The sequence below is a fragment of the Balaenoptera physalus genome, assembly GCF_965194825.1.
Source record: "Balaenoptera physalus genome assembly, chromosome: X".
Classification (NCBI taxonomy): domain Eukaryota; kingdom Metazoa; phylum Chordata; class Mammalia; order Artiodactyla; family Balaenopteridae; genus Balaenoptera; species Balaenoptera physalus.
Window position 1 is genome coordinate 120700233 of NC_138903.1, and position 20123 is coordinate 120720355.

At 41.9% G+C, this 20123-nt stretch overlaps 1 protein-coding gene and 1 long non-coding RNA gene across 6 annotated transcripts in view; one reads left to right on the top strand and one right to left on the bottom strand.

The window, feature by feature from the left end:
• Positions 1–4010, top strand: part of LOC309652052 — an 877231-nt gene extending 873221 nt beyond the window's left edge. The window contains exon 2 of the long non-coding RNA XR_014258545.1: positions 3570–4010. This is a non-coding gene — a long non-coding RNA (uncharacterized lncRNA). The remainder of the gene's footprint in view (positions 1–3569) is intronic.
• FGF13 (fibroblast growth factor 13) overlaps positions 1–20123 on the bottom strand; it is a 528165-nt gene that overhangs the window by 262390 nt on the left and 245652 nt on the right. The gene's annotated exons all lie outside the window — the stretch shown is intronic.

The window sequence follows — 20123 nt, forward strand, 5'->3', positions numbered from 1 at the left end:
CCTAAAGAAACAAGAAAAATCTCAAGTAAACAATCTAACCTTACACCTAAAGAAACTAGAGAAAGAAGAACAAACAAAACCCAAAGTTAGCAGAAGGAAAGAAATCATAAAGATCAGAGCAGAAATAAATGAGATAGAAACAAAGAAAACAATAGCAAAGATCAATAAAACTAAAAGTTGGTTCTTTGAGAAGATAAACAAAATTGATAAGCCATTAGCCAGACTCATCAAGAAAAAGAGGGAGAGGACTCAAATCAATAAAATCAGAAATGAAAAAGGAGAAGTTACAACAGACACCGCAGAAATACAAAACATCCTAAGAGACTACTATAAGCAACTTTATGCCAATAAAATGGACAACCTGGAAGAAATGGACAAATTCTTAGAAAGGTATAACCTTCCAAGACTGAATCAGGAAGAAACAGAAAATATGAACAGACCAATCACAAGTAATGAAATTGAAACTGTGATTAAAAATCTTCCAACAAACAAAAGTCCAGGACCAGATGGCTTCACAGGTGAATTCTATCAAACATTTAGAGAAGAGCTAACACCCATCCTTCTCAAACTCTTCCAAAAAATTGCAGAGGAAGGAACACTCCCAAACTCATTCTATGAGGCCACCATCACCCTGATACCAAAACCAGACAAAGACACTACAAAAAAAGAAAATTACAGACCAATATCACTGATGAATATAGATGCAAAAATCCTCAACAAAATACTAGCAAACAGAATCCAACAACACATTAAAAGGATCATACACCACGATCAAGTGGGATTTATCCCAGGGATGCAAGGATTCTTCAATATACGCAAATCAATCAATGTGATACACCATATTAACAAACTGAAGAATAAAAACCATATGATCATCTCAATAGATGCAGAAAAAGCTTTTGACAAAATTCAACACCCATTTATGATAAAAACTCTCCAGAAAGTGGGCATAGAGGGAACCTACCTCAACATAATAAAGGCCATATATGACAAACCCACAGCAAACATCATTCTCAATGGTGAAAAACTGAAAGCATTTCCTCTAAGATCAGGAACGAGACAAGGATGTCCACTCTCACCACTATTATTCAACATAGTTCTGGAAGTCCTAGCCACGGCAATCAGAGAAGAAAAAGAAATAAAAGGAATACAAATTGGAAAAGAGGAAGTAAAACTGTCACTGTTTGCGGATGACATGATACTATACATAGAGAATCCTAAAACTGCCACCAGAAAACTGCTAGAGCTAATTAATGAATATGGTAAAGTTGCAGGATACAAAATTAATGCACAGAAATCTCTTGCATTCCTATACACTAATGATGAAAAATCTGAAAGAGAAATTATGGAAACACTCCCATTTACCATTGCAACAAAAAGAATAAAATACCTAGGAATAAACCTACCTAGGGAGACAAAAGACCTGTATGCAGAAAACTATAAGACACTGATGAAAGAAATTAAAGATGATACCAACAGATGGAGAGATATACCATGTTCTTGGATTGGAAGAATCAACATTGTGAAAATGAGTATACTACCCAAAGCAATCTACAGATTCAATGCAATCCCTATCAAATTACCAATGGCATTTTTTACGGAGCTAGAACAAATCATCTTAAAATTTGTATGGAGACACAAAAGACCCCGAATAGCCAAAGCAGTCTTGAGGCAAAAAAATGGAGCTGGAGGAATCAGACTCCCTGACTTCAGACTATACTACAAAGCTACAGTAATCAAGACAATATGGTACTGGCACAAAAACAGAAACATAGATCAATGGAACAAGATAGAAAGCCCAGAGATTAACCCACGCACCTATGGTCAACTAATCTATGACAAAGGAGGCAAAGATATACAATGGAGAAAAGACAGTCTCTTCAATAAGTGGTGCTGGGAAAACTGGACAGCTACATGTAAAAGAATGAAATTAGAATACTCCCTAACACCATACACAAAAATAAACTCAAAATGGATTAGAGACCTAAATATAAGACCGGACACTATAAAACTCTTAGAGGAAAACATAGGAAGAACACTCTTTGACATAAATCACAGCAAGATCTTTTTTGATCCACCTCCTAGAGTAATGGAAATAAAAACAAAAATAAACAAGTGGGACCTAATGAAACTTCAAAGCTTTTGCACAGCAAAGGAAACCATAAACAAGACGAAAAGACAACCCTCAGAATGGGAGAAAATATTTGCAAATGAATCAACGGACAAAGGATTAATCTCCAAAACATATAAACAGCTCATTCAGCTCAATATCAAAGAAACAAACACCCCAATCCAAAAATGGGCAGAAGACCTAAATAGACATTTCTCCAAAGAAGACATACAGACGGCCACGAAGCACATGAAAAGCTGCTCAACATCACTAATTATTAGAGAAATGCAAATCAAAACTACAATGAGGTATCACCTCACTCCTGTTAGAATGGGGATCATCAGAAAATCTACAAACAACAAATGCTGGAGAGGGTGTGGAGAAAAGGGAACCCTCTTGCACTGTTGGTGGGAATGTAAATTGATACAGCCACTCTGGAGAACAATATGGAGGTTCCTTAAAAAACTAAAAATAGAATTACCATATGACCCAGCAATCCCACTACTGGGCATATACCCAGAGAAAACCGTAATTCAAAAAGACACATGCACCCGAATGTTCATTGCAGCACTATTTACAATAGCCAGGTCATGGAAGCAACCTAAATGCCCATCAACAGACGAATGGATAAAGAAGATGTGGTACATATATACAATGGAATATTACTCAGCCATAAAAAGGAACAAAATTGAGTCATTTGTTGAGACGTGGATGGATCTAGAGACTGTCATACAGAGTGAAGTAAGTCAGAAAGAGAAAAACAAATATCATATATTAATGCATGTATGTGGAACCTAGAAAAATGGTATAGATGAGCCAGTTTGCAGGGCAGAAGTTGAGACACAGATGTAGAGAACGGACATATGGACACCAAGGGGGGAAAACTGTGGTGAGGTGGGGATGGTGGTGTGCTGAATTGGGCGATTGGGATTGACATGTATACACTGATATGTATAAAATTGATGCCTAATAAGAACCTGCAGTATAAAAAAACAAACAAAACAACTAATACTAAACTTTCATTGGGTTATTTGTATGGAAATATGTTAATATAAATGTTTCAGACATTACATGAAATTCCTAAAAATCTTATATTTGTATTTGTATGGAAATATGTATGGAAATATGTTAATATAAATGTTTCAGACATTACATGAAATTTCTAAAAATCTTATATTTGTATTTGTATGGAAATATGTTAATATTAATGTTTCAGACATTACATGAAATTTCTAAAAACCTTATATGTTCTGGTATAATGTTATAAGTAATAATCCTAGTTATTACTTTAAAATGTATATCTCAGAAATAACTAATTTTCTTGTCAACTGCATTATTATGAACTTTCATCAAATCTTTTACCGTGGTCATTTTTAAGTCTTTTGTCATTTACAGACAGTTCTGGGTGTACTCTGATGATTTTGCAAATATGTTCCTATAAAAGGGTTTCATCTTCAAGAAATTCATGGAAAAGACTGACAAGTACAGGTTTCTGGTAACTGACTGTACTGCTGAACTGAATGAATAAGCATTTTCAGAACTCTGATGAAAAACTGATGAACTCATAAAAGTGCTAACAAAAGATCAAGATGAAGAAAAACAATTAATTACATGGGACTGAGTGAACTGATGAGGATGAGTATAATTTTTGTGACTTTCTGTCTGAATTAAAAAAAAAAAAAAAAAATCCCACAAGGACTCAGAGGCAAAGAATATACAAATCAATTTTCACTGCAAAGTAAAGGAGCTGTTACAGTGGAGGATTACTGGACTGAATGTCAATATTATGACATAGTATGAGTGTGTTTCATGTTTGGTAATTGCAATCATTGTTGCTTTTGTTGTGGTCATCCATGTACAATGCTTGGTGTCAGTCTATTTATCTCTTGTAAAAATAAAATACAGTGTGTGTGTGTGAGAAAAAATAAAAAAATAAAAAAAATAAATAAAGAACTGCAACAAAATCAGTAAGAAAAGGGCCGAAGAGCTCATTAGAAAAAAATAGGCAAACGATAGGAATAGGAATTTCAAGGAAAAGAAAGGCCTAAAGGCCAAGGAGCATATAAAAAGATGTTCTACGTCAAACATCATCTTGAAGATGTAAATTAACAAGGGGGAGAAGGGACAGCCTCTGGGGAAAATAGTTTGGCAGTGCCTTTCCAAACTAAAGATGTGTCAGACCATGAGGCCCAGCAATTGCACTTTCAGGCATTTATCCCAGAGAAAGGAAGACATATTTTCAAAAACTATAAATTATACAAATGTCCTTCAATGGACAACTGGTTAAACCATGGTCCACCCAGACCATACAGCAAGCTACAGGCAACAATTTGGATGAACCTTGGGACTTCCCTGGTGGCGCAGTGGTCAAGAATCCGCCTGCCAATGCAGGGGACACGGGTTTGAGCCCGGGTCTGGGAAGATCCCACATGCCACGGAGCAACTAAGCCCGTGCGCCACAACTACCAAGCCTGCGCTCTAGAGCCCACGAGCCACAACTACTGAGCCCGTGTGCCACAGCTACTGAAGCCCACGTGCCTAGAGCCCGTGTTCCACAACAAGAGAAGCCACCGCAATGAGAAGCCCGCGCACCTCAACGAAGAGTAGCCCCGCTCGCCACAACTAGAGAAAGCCCACACGCAGCAATGAAGACCCAACGCAGCCAAAAATAAATAAATAAATAATTTTTAAAAATGCTTATTTAAAAAAAACAATTTGGATGAACCTCAAGGAAATTATGCTGAGTGAGAAAAGTCCATCACAAAAGTTTACATACTGTATAATCCCTTTCATGTAACATTTATGAAATAACATAATTAGAGCTGTGGAGAACAGGTAGTAACCAGAGATTAGGGAGGGTGAGAGGAGATGGGTTTGGCTATAAAGGAGTAACACAGGGACGTCTTGTGTACAGTGGGTATGTTAACTGTGGTGGTGGTTACATTAGACTACACACATGATGAAATTACCTAGAGCCGCCCCCCCGCCACACACACACACGAGTGCACTTACAACTGGAGAAGTCTGAATAAGCTCTAAGGACTGTCAGTGGTTTTGACATTGTACTACAGTTGGATAATATGTTAACACTGGAAGAAGCTGGGGCGGGGGCTCAGGACTGTACCTTTCTTTACAACCTCTTGTGAATCTATTTCAAAAGAAAATGTTTTAAAAAATTAAAAGCGGGCATAGACCTGAGGCAAAATTTTAGCTTTTGTTTGATCTTTTCGGCAGGCATGTAAGAGGAGTTAATATTATTTTCTGTACCAAGAGTCTATGTTGGAATTCTTTTGTGATCATAATAAAGAATAACAGTAACAGAAAAAACACAGGTTAAAGAGTGAACAGGGTAGTTACCAGAGATTAGAGAAAGGGGATGGATGTGGCCATAAAGGAGCGACACAGGGAGGTCTTGTGGAGAGTGACTAAAGCATAACTCGTTTCAAATCACAGATCTATCACTTACTAGCTGTGTGATCATGAGAAAATTACTTTGCTCTCAGAATATCAGTTTCCTCTCTTATAAAGTCAGCACAATACTCCCTGCCTTACAGAGATTTCTTTTTGTAAAATTAATTAAAATAATGGCTCTAACGTGCCTGGCATAGTACGAATGTGATTAATGGCTGGTATGAAATGATAATGATGATGATACGGTTGCCCCTTTTTTCTACAGCCTCAGCTGAAATTAATTTGACATGTTGCCACAAAGTAAGCCAAAGATGATTCGATTTAACCTATGGAGGCTTCCTTACACGGGCAAGTTTACCTTTCATGGTCTTCTTGACTTCAGTAACATCAAATCATATAGACAAATCCATAAACTGTTATAACAGAGAAGGTAAATGTGCTATCAAGTCTGCCAGAGTTGTATGACTATTGGTCAATGTTTTAACCACAAAGGAAGGTAGAACTTGAGGAGGTACTGAGAATAGCTGCTGGGAAAAATGCTCCAAGTTCTCTTGGTCTTCCATAGTCTCTATCTCATAGCCATTGACAAATGTTTCAACAGTCCTTGGCAAGGCTCCACGAACTCAGCCCAACTCTACCCAACTATGTGCAAAAGAACTGGCACTGATTTAAATGATCAAGTGATAAAACCTACTTCATAGGGTTATTTTAAGGATTTGAAATAATCTCTGTAAAACACTTCGTACAGTGCCAGGTCGATATTCAACACTAATATTAATTTACCCAACTCCCATTAAGTATTACTTATATCAGAAACAAACTCTACTGACCACGACGTTGTGTCTGAGAAGTTCCTGATGAAATTCAGTGGTCATCAAAAGTGAACTGGGTTAGAACCTGCATCCACGCATCATTCCTACCAGGCAGAATTTGTGCAATCTGAACTCCTAAGGTCTTGTTTTACTGTGAACCCAGGTGTTGATGCTATGGACATTTATCAAGTTCTTTGCAAATTTATCATTTCATATGGTATTAATTCTAACTCCAAAGTGGCCCTGCCTTTTTAGTGACAATGTTCATGGGATATGTATTATAAGAAATGCTATTACCAAGTTCCTTAGGGTGTCTTACAATGATTCTTTTTCATCTCTATTACTGCTGATTCCCTTGATATTTCTAACTTCCAGCCATAAAGAGCCCTTGAAGCTTTGGTTTCTCCATATGACTTTTTGCCTCAGCCTAAGAAAGATATCTTGGAATTTATATGAAGAAAGTCAATATTTATGGGACAGCTTAATTGCAGCAGTGCACACAGGCATGTGAACAGACTTGACTGTGTTTCAAGGATTTTTCTATCTAGGCTGAGGATTCTACTTGTAATTTTTTTCCACAAAAGATGTTTGAATGCATGCTGCACTAGGCCTCCACTGTTCTAGGAACTGTAGGGAGATCCAGAAATCCTGAGGTCGAACCTATGCTTCTAAAGAACTAAAAATTCATCGGGGAGATAAAATTTCCATACATGAAACAATCAGAGAAATCGGCCAACCAGGTCCGTCTCATGGAATTAAAAGAAGATACAAAACCTCTGCGTTATTGTTCCTCGTCTTGGTCTTCAGGTCAGGGTGTCAATAGCCGATTTTGCTGCTGGCTATGCCCCCAAATAAACCTCTCCAAGAAATCACTTCCCATTTCTGAAAATGTTTATATGTTAAATTAGGGATTCCTAACTGTATCCTGAGTGGATGTAACATTTATTCTCAATGTTTGAGGTCCACCATCCAACCATCAAACAGGCTTCCAGTGGCAGAATTTGAATGTTCCCATAAATTCCTCTCTTCCATAGTATAAGGCTTGAATCCCAAATCAAGATGGACCCAGTGGTTCTAATCACCTAATGGGGAAAGGCATGGAGGGTGACTGCAGGGTGGTGTGCGTAGGACTCTGCAGGCCTCCACCTGTGGGAGTTCTCTTCTCTTGCTACATTTCCTTACTGGAGGAGCTCATCCGTTGCCATGGCTTTAACAATCATCGTCAGGCGGGTAATCTCCAAAAGTAAATCTTCAGGGCTTGACCCTCAACTCTAGACCTGCCTTCCAGATGTTCACGAGGCAGCAGCATCCCAAACTAGATTTCCTCAAGGATTCCCCGTTCTATCAAAGCACCATCATTGTCCCAGTCAGTTGGCCCCTGTCTGTTGATTCCACAGACATAACATTTGATTCTCGCATCTCCCTATTTCCCCACATCGAATCTGTCCCCAAGTCCTGATAGTGTAGCCCCCAAATATCTGCATCTGCCCACTTACCATCTGCACTGTCACTTTCATAGCTCATGCTAATATCCTCTCTTCCCCAGAATGTCCTTAATAGGACCCCTTGCTTCATCTCTTGCCCCTTCATCCAATCATTCTCCATAATGGGAGCAGAGTCTTCTTTCTAGACTGCAAATCCATATCAAGCACTTCATCTATGTTTGCTGAACTGAGATGAATTAAATTGCATTATCCAATCTTCTTAAATGGCAGCTTCCATATTCAGAATGTGTGCACATTAATGACTTAAGGATGCTTTCAGTGCCAGAGAATAAACATGATTTCAAGGTATTTTGTAAGCATACTGTCCTGGGACTTAGAAAGAAAGATACACTTTTATTGTATTCACATGCTATTAAATCACCAGCATGTTTGAAGTATGATGAGCTTCATATTATCCAATTTATTAATGTTACGAGTACATATTTTATGGTGCTACCCCGTGGAAACCGAGCAAAATTCTGAGAGTAAGGTGCGCACGCTCAGATAGGGTGTACTGCTGGCCCATCTACAGCAATGAGGAAGCCATCACTAAATTAAGCCCTGGTGGGGGCTTCCCGGGGCTTCCCTGGTGGCGCAGTGGTTGAGAATCTGCCTGTCAGTGCAGGGGACACGGGTTCGAGCCCTGGTCTGGGAAGATCCCACATGCCGCGGAGTAACTAGGCCCGTGAGCCACAACTACTGAAGCCCGCAGGCCTAGAGCCCATGCTCCGCAACGAGAGGCCACAACAGTGAGAGGCCCACGCACTGCAATGAAGAGTGGTCCCCACTCGCTGCAACTAGAGAAAGCCCTCGCACAGAAACAAAGACCCAACACATCCAAAAATAAATAAATAAATAAATTTAAATAAACAAATAAGTTTAAATAAATAAATAAATTTAAATAAATAAATAAATAAATTTTTTTTAAAAAATTTAAGCCCTGGTGAATGTGAGAGGTTAATTTATGTGTCAAGCCTGAGCCATTTATTCCCAGCTCTGCTAACTTGCTAAAGGATCAACCTTGCAGGCATCATCTTGTACAGCTACACTGAACCACAGAGTGCCCGCCAGGCAAGCCGCCCTGTGATGTTACTGAATGAATGCAGGCCTTTACTGCCTTTGTCGTTGCCCATTTTCCCTCCTGTCTCATGTCAGACAGAGGGAGATTCCCAGACTGCTCTCAAGTCATGCCTTCTCTGGAAAGTTACAGGTCACCCTTGGCTACCTCTCCACTCCCATCCAGATCCTGTTTCACAAAGCTCTAGCCACGTGGACCTTCTGGAGAGTTCTCAAACCAACAGCGAGCCCTTTCCTGTCTCTGGGCCTATGTACTTGCCGTCTCCTCTACCTGGAATGCTCTTCCTCTGCATAAGCACGTATCTAGCTGCTTTCATCATTCAGATGTCAACTCAGGTGCCACTTCCTTTATTGAAAGTAGCCACCACCTCAGGTGCTCCTTAGGCCATTACCAAGGCCTTCGGTCTCCAGTGGCATCATTATCTCTGCATTCCTGAATTGATCAAGGCAGAAAAAGAAACTTGAATAGCAGAATTTATAACCTTTTGCTGATGAGAAGTTCCTTTTGATTTTCCTGAAGCTTTAGGAGGTAGAGGAGAGACGGTGTATTAGTCAGTCCTCTTTTGATTGCAAATGGCAGAAACCTCAGTCAAATGAGCTTTAGTAACAATGGGAATTTATTGGCTCACAAACGGGATGTCGAAGGGCACGTGTTGGCTTCAGGTGTGACAAGATCTGAGGGTTCGAACAATGTCAGCAGTGCTCGGCCTCTCTTGTCCATCTCCTAACTTTGCTTTTCTGTGTGTCGACTTCGTTTTCAGGCAGGATTTGCTCACATTTTGAAAAGATGGTCACAGAGCACCAGGCTTTGTGCTGGGGACACAGCCATGAATAATAAGAATGGCGAGGGCCCTGCTGTCTTGCAGGCATGGCTTGGCGCACGGTGAACTGTCTGGGCATCTAACCCCTCCTGACATGATGCGGGGGTAAGATGGGCAACACTGCAGGCAGCAAGGAGATATATGTGTGCAAATAAAGAAACAAGCCGAGTCATTTCAGAGAGTGACAATGATATTTAATCCACCCTCAGGACACCTTGTCACAGCTTCCCATAAATTTTAATTCTAGACAGTCTTTACTGAGCACCTACTCTGGGCCAGCCTACGCCAGAAGGCTAGTAAGCAGACCCAGGGCTATGTTCCACCCCAGTAGGTGAACTTCCAGGTGGTTGAGATGGGGGGAGGGGGGGTGGTTCGAGAAAAAAGTACTGGTAAAAGAGTCCCTGTACAAAGTGATGAAGGGCAGAACCAGAGTATCGGAAGTGGTAATGGACAGGAAGAGATTAGCCATCAAGGATTCTGAACGAATGCTGCTCCCTGAGAGCTACAGGGACGTCAAGAAGCAGCAGTTCTCAACGAGAACAGAAGGGGAGGGAGTGATGAGCTTGGTCTGGGACATAGTTATTTGAAGGATATATGGAAAGCAGTTACCATTATCATTCTGTTCCTATTTGTTGAGGGCCTATATATACCAAAAAGTATGCTTCATATACAGTATTTCACTTAATTACACATCTAGTGATCAGTACCATGAAAAGAAGATACATGCAGGACAGTTTCTGGCTTTGTGTATAAACTAACAACCAGAACTTTATAAAAAAAAAAAAAAAGGTGTTAGCCCTTTTAGGTGTTAGCTGTTAGCCCCACCTTTTACATATGAGACACATGAAAATCAGAGAGGTTATGGAACCCATACAAGGTCACACAGCAAGTTAGTGACACAGCTGGCCTTTGACCCTCTACCCCTTTCTGACCCTTTCTACCTTATCCCCCCCCACCTTATCATAACCGGTATCTTCAAAAATGGCAACCACAAAGATCTTACTGGCTCATCTTCCCATTAAAACCATTTCCAGTTGAAGAAAGAAGCAAGGGGGATGACTAAACCCCATGTTGATTTATTTTGGAAGACTTTTCACAAGACTCTTTAAGGAGCTCTCTGACAGTGCTAATTTTAAACAAGTCATTGTAGAACAACCTTGGATTCCTCCATGGAAGGCAAAGTACAAATACAAGTGGATGACTCAGCACAAACCAGCTGTGGTTCTCCCTGCAGCCCATTCCCCACACCCTAAAGGGGATGAGTAACAGCCCCGAGATTCAATAAAAAATCCCAAACTTGCGGACTTGCCTGTGGCGCAGTGGTTAAGAATCCACCTGCCAATGCAGGGGACACAGGTCCGAGCCCTGGTCCGGGAAGATCCCACATGCCGTGGAGCAACTAAGCCCGTGCACCACAACTACTGAGCCTGTGCTCCGGAGCCCGTGAGCCACAACTACTGAGCCCACGTGCCACAACTAGTGAAGCCCGTGCTCCGCAACAAGAGAAGCCACCACAACGAGAAGCCTGCACACCGCAATGAAGAGTAGCCCCCGCTCGTCGCAACTAGAGAAAGCCCGTGTGCAGCAACAAAGACCCAACACAGCCAAAAGTAAATAAATAAAAATTAATTAATTAATTTTTTAAAAAATCCCAAACTTGCTTAGAAATTCCCCCACCTTCCCTATCCCCTCAGCTGCCCATATTGAGGCTGTGGCACTACTTCCCAAAGAGTCTACCCCCAGTGAATCGTCTTCTTATAATCCTCTTTTGTCCTGGTGTTGAAGGCAGGGTTGAGTTGGGCTATGGGACATGTCCTGCAAATTATACGTGGCAGTAAGCATCTGTTTGCTGAGACCACCGATCAGAGGGGGAGGTGGTCAAGGAGGGGCTGAGACTGTAGTCACAGCAGTAGCAGCAGCCGTGGAAATCTGGTCTCAACATTTGGATGAGGTCCTTCACTTTAAGAGCTCTGAGATGCTGGCCTGCATTACTGTTACCATGACAAAGCCACCCAGGACACTCTAAACCCAAATTCTCCCCATGATGTTGTCCCATCCCTCCGGCTGATCTCACCACCATCCCCAAGGAATGGAGTAGGGTGTTTCTTCAGACTTCAGTCTGGCGTCCACAGCCCAGGGGATGGCGGATTTTCTCCCTTGCTCTTCTGAACATGCTCTTCAACGTCATGCTGCCAACCACGTGATCAGTTTTTCATTGCACAGATATATAATGCTCCCCTACTGTGTGTGCAAGACACTGTTTTAGGCTCCAGCAATACAGCATGACCAAAACAGACAAAGATCCTTGCTTTCACGAAAAAGTGGGGAGGGGCAGACAATAAAGAATCAGCATAATAAATCAGTATACTATAAAATATAATAAAAAGTATTGTATAATTTGATGAAAAGGGGGAAATGTGAGCAGAATAAGGGGGAGGAGTGCCAGAGTTGGGGTTTTTAAATAAATAATAAATTTAATAAATTAAATAGGGTGGTCAATGTAGGCCTCATTGATGTTGTAAGAGGTGAGCGAAGACCCAAACGAGATGAAAGATCTGGTCCAGTGGGTATCTGAGAAAGGCCCATTCAACACTGAAGGAACAGCCAGTGCAAAGGCCCTGAGGTGGGAGCCTAGCGTATTTGAAGAGCAGCAAGAAGGCCTTTGTGGGGCCAGAGAAGAGTGAGTCTTGCTCAGTCAGCCTCTTAGAAAGCCAAGATGATTCCTTTAGGCCCAGAGTGCAAACCTGGTACCAACTTCCACACCTAATGCATTTGAACGAAGTACCAGAACAGGAGCTCCAATGCTATGTTCATAGCTGCATCCCCACTAGGAAAACAGTGCCAATTCAAACAATATTCATTAATGCATGACTGAATAAAGGAAGGAATGAATATAAAAATCTGGCTTTTATTATTACAACCTGACCTCCCTGTCACCTATCCAGTTCTTACTTAATCCCAGGCCCAGGGGATCCTCATTTACAAATGTGCAAAGCGCTGTAAATAAGTTGAGAATCCATTTGAACTGCCTAAATAAAAGAGGCAACCAGATTGGAGGAGTCTGTGAGAGTACAACCTGCCCTGGGTCGTGTGGCGGGATCCAGGAACCGGTAGGTCAAGAGCTAAAATTACTTGTTCCATCATCTTGGGTCGCATAAGCACTCAATGCACAGTGTATTCTGCAGTTCCCTGCGCTTTGCTGCGTGGAGTAGACTACACTGTATCTTTAACATCTTCCTCTCCCTGACCCGATTTGCTGATATTAAGTTCCAAAGCATTTAACAGCATCCTCGTTCACTAGCCCTTCACTTCTCAATCCCATCTCTCCACTACTTCCTCCTACATGGGCTTGAATTAATTTTGTCTTGACGTCCCCACAGACCTGGAGCAAAGCATGTGCCATCCTAATGGATCTTACCACCTTCCCTGTGGGCGGTGGCTTATTCAACAAACATGTGTATTGTGCCTGATAGGTGTTGAGCGCCATAAAAGAAGTTAATGTCATGGGCCCTGCCCTAGAGGAGCCTTCCGGCTCTCCAGCTGATAAGGATTACAAGCCATGCTATGACTTAGCACCAGAGAGGATGGACTAATCAACCTCCCTCATGCACTGCCTGTGGATGTGTATATATTGGTACACTCTATGTAGCAAGCCATTTGGAACTCTGTAACAAGAGCCTAAAATTTCATACCCTTTCCCCTAGTAATTTAAATTCTGGAAAGCTGGAGTGAGGAAATAGAGAAGTGGTCAAATGTTTACACACAAAGATATTTATTTGCATTGTTATTTGGGAAGGGGGGAAGCTGACAATTAAATTTGCCCAAATAAGTGAACACTTAAATATATTTCTGTATAACTATATAACCACTAGGAATATTTACTGATATGGGGAAATGCTCATTATATAATGCTAAGGGGAAAAAATGGATACAAAACTGTATGTACCACATTGTTTTAATTTTATTTTAAATATATACAACATGTATAAAATAATGGGAAGAATGACAACAAAATGCCAACTTGATCTTCTTTGGGTGTTTAGTGTGACACGCACTTTGTGTACTTTACTGACTCTCCCATGATAAGCAAATATTCTAACTTCTATATTAAATTTTTATAAATGGATATTTTATAACTTTCTAAAAAATAAATAATTTAAATATTCTAAGATAGGCAATAGGCATTATTAAAACATTGACCCTATCTGGGGGGTTGGGGGTTCCTCCAAGAAAAAGGGCTTGTGTATTACACATGTATATTGCATTCCATCTAGAGAGGGGGGAGTTGGAGGAGATTTTTGAATCTCTTCCATTTCTGCCTTTGAAGGACACAGTCGTCTTGTGGGAAGGTGTTTAACACGGAGCTCTCAGGAAGTCAGGCCAGGCCCAAGGGTGCCCTCACCTCCCAGGAGTCTCCTGATCCCCAGAGGGCAGCACAATCTCCAGAGGAGAGGGAAATCACCAAAGCTCCTCTCACAGAGGAATCCGCAGGAGATTCAAATCAAAAACCCAAACTCAGAACACGCTTATTCCACTCCCACGAGCCCCCATCCAGGGCAGGAATTTTCTCTACTGTTTCTCTACGAGTTGGGCAGTCAGAATGTACCTCAATACCAATAAGACCCGAAGACTTCCCTCTTCCATACCTGAAATGATCTCCTAAAACACAGGCCCACACTACTGACCTTTCCAGTCTACATTCTCACCACGGTGAGCCTGGTTTTCAGTGATACCAGGCTCCCCACTGTTTGTTAAACACACTGTGCTTGGGTCAAATATTAAGCCTCTGCTTGGGCTTTTCCCCTTTCTCTCAACAATGGCTGTCTGTACCTGAAATGACAATCATTTCTCCTGCTCTCTTCTCAAAGCCATATGACTTAACCCATGAGGCATAGCTGATTGCATCAGAATGGCCGATGTGGCAATGGAACACAGGAATTCTGGTCCATCTCTGTTGGATCCTTGAACTAGGAAGTGGATTTAAAGTTGAGGCTGACGTGGCCATAAGTGTGTGAAAGTAGAAGAAAGAAAACAAAACAAAACTCGTGTGTGTGTGTGTGTTTGTGTTTCGTGTGGAGAAAAGGAGAGAAGAGGTAAACTTGAAGCAGTCTTAGAAGCCGGGATGAGTGCCTATATGACCCAAGATGATGCAACAAGTAATCTTAGCTCTTGACCTACCCGTTCCTGGATCCCGCCACACGACCCAGGGCAGGTTGTACTCACTGACTCCTCCAATCTGGTTGCCTCTTTTATTTAGGCAGTTCAAATGGATTCTCAACTTATTTACAGCACTTTGCACTTTTGTAATAACTCAGCCAGTAAAATATAATTAAAAGAATTGTCTTCAGCCTAAAGGATAAGCTCCATGATAGCCTAGATGATGCTTGGCTTATTCTTCTCTTTGCCCCTGGCACTGACCAAGTAAGAGGCCCTCAACAAGTAGTTGCCTTAGTTGGGCAACATCATGACTCCCTCTTCTTTGTGCTTACAATGTTCTCCCAGGTCTCCTTAGTCAAGTTCAAGCTCCATTTTGCCAGAGTCCCTTCCCTGGCTCCTTGAGTTCACAGTGATGACCTCCTTTCCCTAAACTCCTCTACAGCAACTGTGGTCCACACTATTCACCGTCATCCTCGGTCATACACTGTCATGAACTCTTATTTCCCTGCCTTAGCTGTGTGTGCATGCACGCATGCGCACGCTCGCGCGCGCGTGTGTGTGTGTGTGTGTGTGTATCTGTGTGTTCAATCTTCTCAACAGCTTGTAAGCTCTTTGAAGGCAGGGGCTACCTGCCTTCCACTTCTCACTGTACTTCCAGTCTCTACCACTGTTTTTCCTCAGAGCAGACAGACGCTAAATAAATATTTGCCTAACAAATGCAGCATGTATTCTAAATTTGCCTTTTTCTGTCTCTCAGCCAGTCTTTGGCAGGAAACTAATAGTCTTCAAAGCCACGGCTTCAAGCCAGCAGGGTACTGGGTGCCTAGCAGCAAGTGGCCTGAAAGAGTTAATAAGCTTCATCGAGTCTGAGAGAATATAGCTTGTTTACTTTGAGGCCAACATATTTGTCAAGTACCCAGTGAAACATGTGTTGTGCTAGGGTGTTTTCATTTTTTTTTTCTGCCGCATTTGTGCCATAATACAATAATGTTTCTATCTGAAAGCTGCCTGAATTCAACTAAGAACTACTGTGTTCATTTATATCAAAAAAGCAAAATTTAGGTTGTAGGGTTTTGTTTATTTTAATGTTAACAGAAACAAGGTAATGGATAGTAAAATGCATATAGAATGGAAAACATACTGCTTTCCGGATGGGGCAAATTTCCCCCTCAAAAGGCTTCACCAATGGAGGGATAAATTGGGAGATTGGGATTGACGTGTACACACTACTATATGTAAAACAGATTAACTAATAAGAACCTGCTGCATAGCACAGGACACTCTACTCAATAACCTGCAATCACCTATATGGGAAAAGAATCTAAAAAAAAAAAAAAAGAGTGGATATATGTATATGTATAACTGATTCACAGTGCTGTACAGCAGATCTGCAACTGTACTCCAATAAAATTATCAAAAAATTTAAAAAAAAAAGAATTCTCCAAATCCAGAGAAAAGGCAGGAATGAAGATATATGAACAAAACATTCCGCTGCTACTTAGGAGGACAGATCTGAAAGTCTTTTTATCTCTGTTTCATCTTTAAAGTCAAAAATAGTCATTTGCCAAGCATCATTTTTCTTCATGAACCTAAGAACCTACACTAAAACACGACACGCTTTCACTTGCTAAATCAGCCTCCCCATACACTTATCTCCGCAGCTTAACAGAGATGGTAACAAGTAAGCCCGGGCTGCTTGTGTACCACAACTGGACCAAACAGATTTATTACTGAACTTGAAAAGTCAAGGGCTGCGGAGATACCCCCAAACCTCCCTCAACTGCTCTGGGCTGAAGCACTTGATGTATCTCTAGCAACTTGGGTCACCGAGGTACATACATATCCCTCCATGTAATAATTGGTCATCTGCAGGAGATGAAAAATGAAAAGAAAGGACAGTTGAAATGAAGGGGAAAAAACCCTCTAACATCGCTTCTCTTAAATTTCTTATGAACTGTTAAGTCAAAAAGGATGTTCTACCATAATCAGAATTCCAGTCATGGTTTTTTTTTTCCCCTCAAGGCCAATCTTTGGGGCTATTTTCTCCCTAATTACCCACAATGCTTAGCAATAGTGAGTACGTGCTGTGGAAGATACTAGAAGAAATACCTGAGCACTGGATACAGCCCATTTGCTATAGTACACTTGGTTCCTTACTGATACAAAGGGACTCTTTTTTAATAACTGTTAATTTTTCCCTAGCCAGCAGTGAGGGCTACAGGCCTGTCTACAACTGACAGTAGAGACTGATAGGCATGCTGCCGGTTACAGTTGTTTACGGGGCAACCTTCCAGCGAACACTGTCTAGGACAGCACGAATCCCTTTGCTTTAGTGCAGATGTTTTTGTGAAACTCTAACCCACCAGGGAGCTGAAAGTCGAAGCAGAATCCTGCGTCAAGAATCAAAATGATGAACCAACACCTCTAAGCTGAAACAGGAAAATACACTCATTAAAAATAGGACATGTAAAATAGATAGCTAGTGGGAAGCAGCCGTATAGCACAGGGAGATCCGCTCGGTGCTTTGTGACCACCCGGAGGGGTGGGATAGGGAGGGTGGGAGGGAGACGCAAGAGGGAGGGGATATGGGGATATATGTGTATGTATAGCTGATTCACTTTGTTATACAGCAGAAACTAACACACCATTGTAAAGCAATTATACTCCAATAACGAACGATGTTAAAAAAAAAAAGAACGTGTCACATTATCTCGTTTCGGGGCTGAGTTTTCTTCCAAACATGAAAACAATTCTCTATGGCCAAACGGCTCCAGGCCTCCAACAGACCTAAGGTAGCTACATCTGAATAGAGTCATCAGCTCTGTAAATCGATACACAAAAGCCTGCGTGTTTCCAATTTTACCCAAGGATATAGAGACAGGAGAATTTACTGTTTCCAAAAACTCAGGGTGTGCGTCTCCTCAAGTGGACCCTAAATGTATATAGGTCTAGTAAGAGCCTGACAAAGGGCGATTTGCAGCATTCAGAAATAGGTTTGTGGGCTCAAATAAAAACACACAAGCATATGAATAGGAAAGAATGACCAGAGCTCAGTTTCTAAGAAATGTAGCTCGTGTTTTCCCACGTCCATTTCCTAAGAGCTTAGGTAGCCACACGGATTGAAAAACCAGCAGCAAACTACCCCCCTCATCATAAAGGTCACTCCTCTATGGAATTTAGGGTAGCTCACCTCTCCTGAAGGCAGGCTTTAGCCATTTACTGTTCCTGAGATTGGTTCCAGTGGTATACTTGTCACTCCCAACAGTGGCCCTTTAAACCTAGATATCGCCTCGAAGATAAGTGGTACAAGCTATAAAGTCAGAAGAACTTAGTACCTTTTACTGCAAAACAAGCCCACTAATCCCAGCCTTCCATCCCAGATCCCAGTTTACGGTGCCATTAAAACCAAACCCCATTCCTGAAATAAACTGAAAAATAACTCCAGCAGAAGATAGAAGGGAGAAAAATGTCTAAAAGGAGTGTAATGTGTTTGTTTGTGTTAAGTTTTGAGTTTGTTTGCTTCCTGGTTGTTTTGAAATCGCAGCACTGTGTCTGTGACAATCAACCAGAGTCCCCTGAGTCTGGGCTTTGTTGCTGGCCCCCCAGCTCTGAAGGCCTTGGTTTGCAGAGGCTCAGCCATCTTCTCCAGCCTGGAAGCAACTTGCATCTAGTGGCCGGGTCGTGGTAGAGGGAGTCAGGAGCAAAATTGGAGGCCCACCTTTGCCACTTACTCATTATACCAAGACCTTGGGCAAGTAATGACCTTTCCAGGTCTCCTTAACTCGTCTATAAAATGATAGGTCTCCATGGCTCTTCTAGCTTGAAATGTCTTTGGTTCTATACCATTCTGACCAGGAGCATCCTGATTTTTAAGAAAATCTAAATTTCTTTTTTTTTCCCCTGGTCGCAGCGCACGGCCTGCAGGATCCTAGTTCCCTGACCGGGGACCGAACCCACGCCCTTGGCAGTGAAAGTACAGAGTCCAAACCACTGCACGGCCAGGGAACTCTAAATTTAAAATCTAGAAAATCTCAATTTCTTGGAGAGTCACAGGGGTAGACTTGGGGAAGATTCTCCAAGACGTTTCTTAACACGGATCCCCAGTGGCTGCCTTGCGGGTTAAAGAAAAGTCCCCCCCCCCCCCACCGCAGGACTCGGGTTCTGCAGTGTGGCCTGGGAGCTCAGCTAGTCAGAGAGAGAGAGAGAAAGCGCTGCCTGCTGCCCTTACAATGAGGGGCTCCTTCAGTCTCCTGGTGCTCAGTCAATGTGAATGGGGCAAGGCTACCCTCTAAGTCTCACTCTTGGAAGTGCCCAGGGTGAGTAAGTTGGGAAGGAGGTCACTCTGGTTGAGTGACAGCATCTTAATGTTCAGGCCAAACAGCACATGTGTGGCCTCTTAGCAATGGCTTCCTCACTGGCCTCTATGCTTTAGGCCTCGCTTTAGGCCTCACACCATCCTGCGTGCTGCTGTCGGATAAATAACCCTTAAATATTTTCGTCTTATCAGTGTCCTGCTCAAAACTTGTACTGGCTCCCAAATGCCTGCAGGACGAGGCTCATGTATCTGTCTTCCCCACCAGTCTGTGAGGTGGCTGAGGGCACAGGCCACGCCATGCCATCCTGAGATTCACAGCATCAACCATAGTAACGGTAACCAGGAAGCTGGATTAAGTGATGAACCTGTTGACCTAAGTGGTGGATTATAGCCGATCTTCATTTTCTCTGTTTTGCTAATCAATATTTCAAAATTTTTCTGTAATCAACACATTTAGTTTTGCTTTTCTAAATGAAAAAAATGCCACTGCTTTCTTAGAATTCAACGTAACCTCTTTTAACTTTCAACTCAAGAGCTAAATCCCAGATACCAGCCATGCACAAGGCACTACACATTCATAGTGCTTGCCCTGGAAGGGCTTCTAGACCGATCAGGGATGCGGCAAATAGAGGAGCAATGATGCCATAGGGAAAAGGGTGGTCCCAGCAAAATGTCATGGGAGTTCGGAGGAGAGGAGGGAGTGGGCCCATAGCCACAGGAGAGGATGCCTTCTCCTCAAAAAGCTGATAGGGATGAAGAAGGCTGGTTGTTCTGCCCCCAAATGACCACACCTCAAAAAATGCTTGCTTTGATTGCAGGTAAGCGCAAATGAATTGCTGTCATGATAAAAACTGCTTTTCAATGCTGCCTAATTATTCCGCAGCACAGTAACAATTCGGCATCCTGTCTAACATGTCAGAATACCTTGATGGGAAT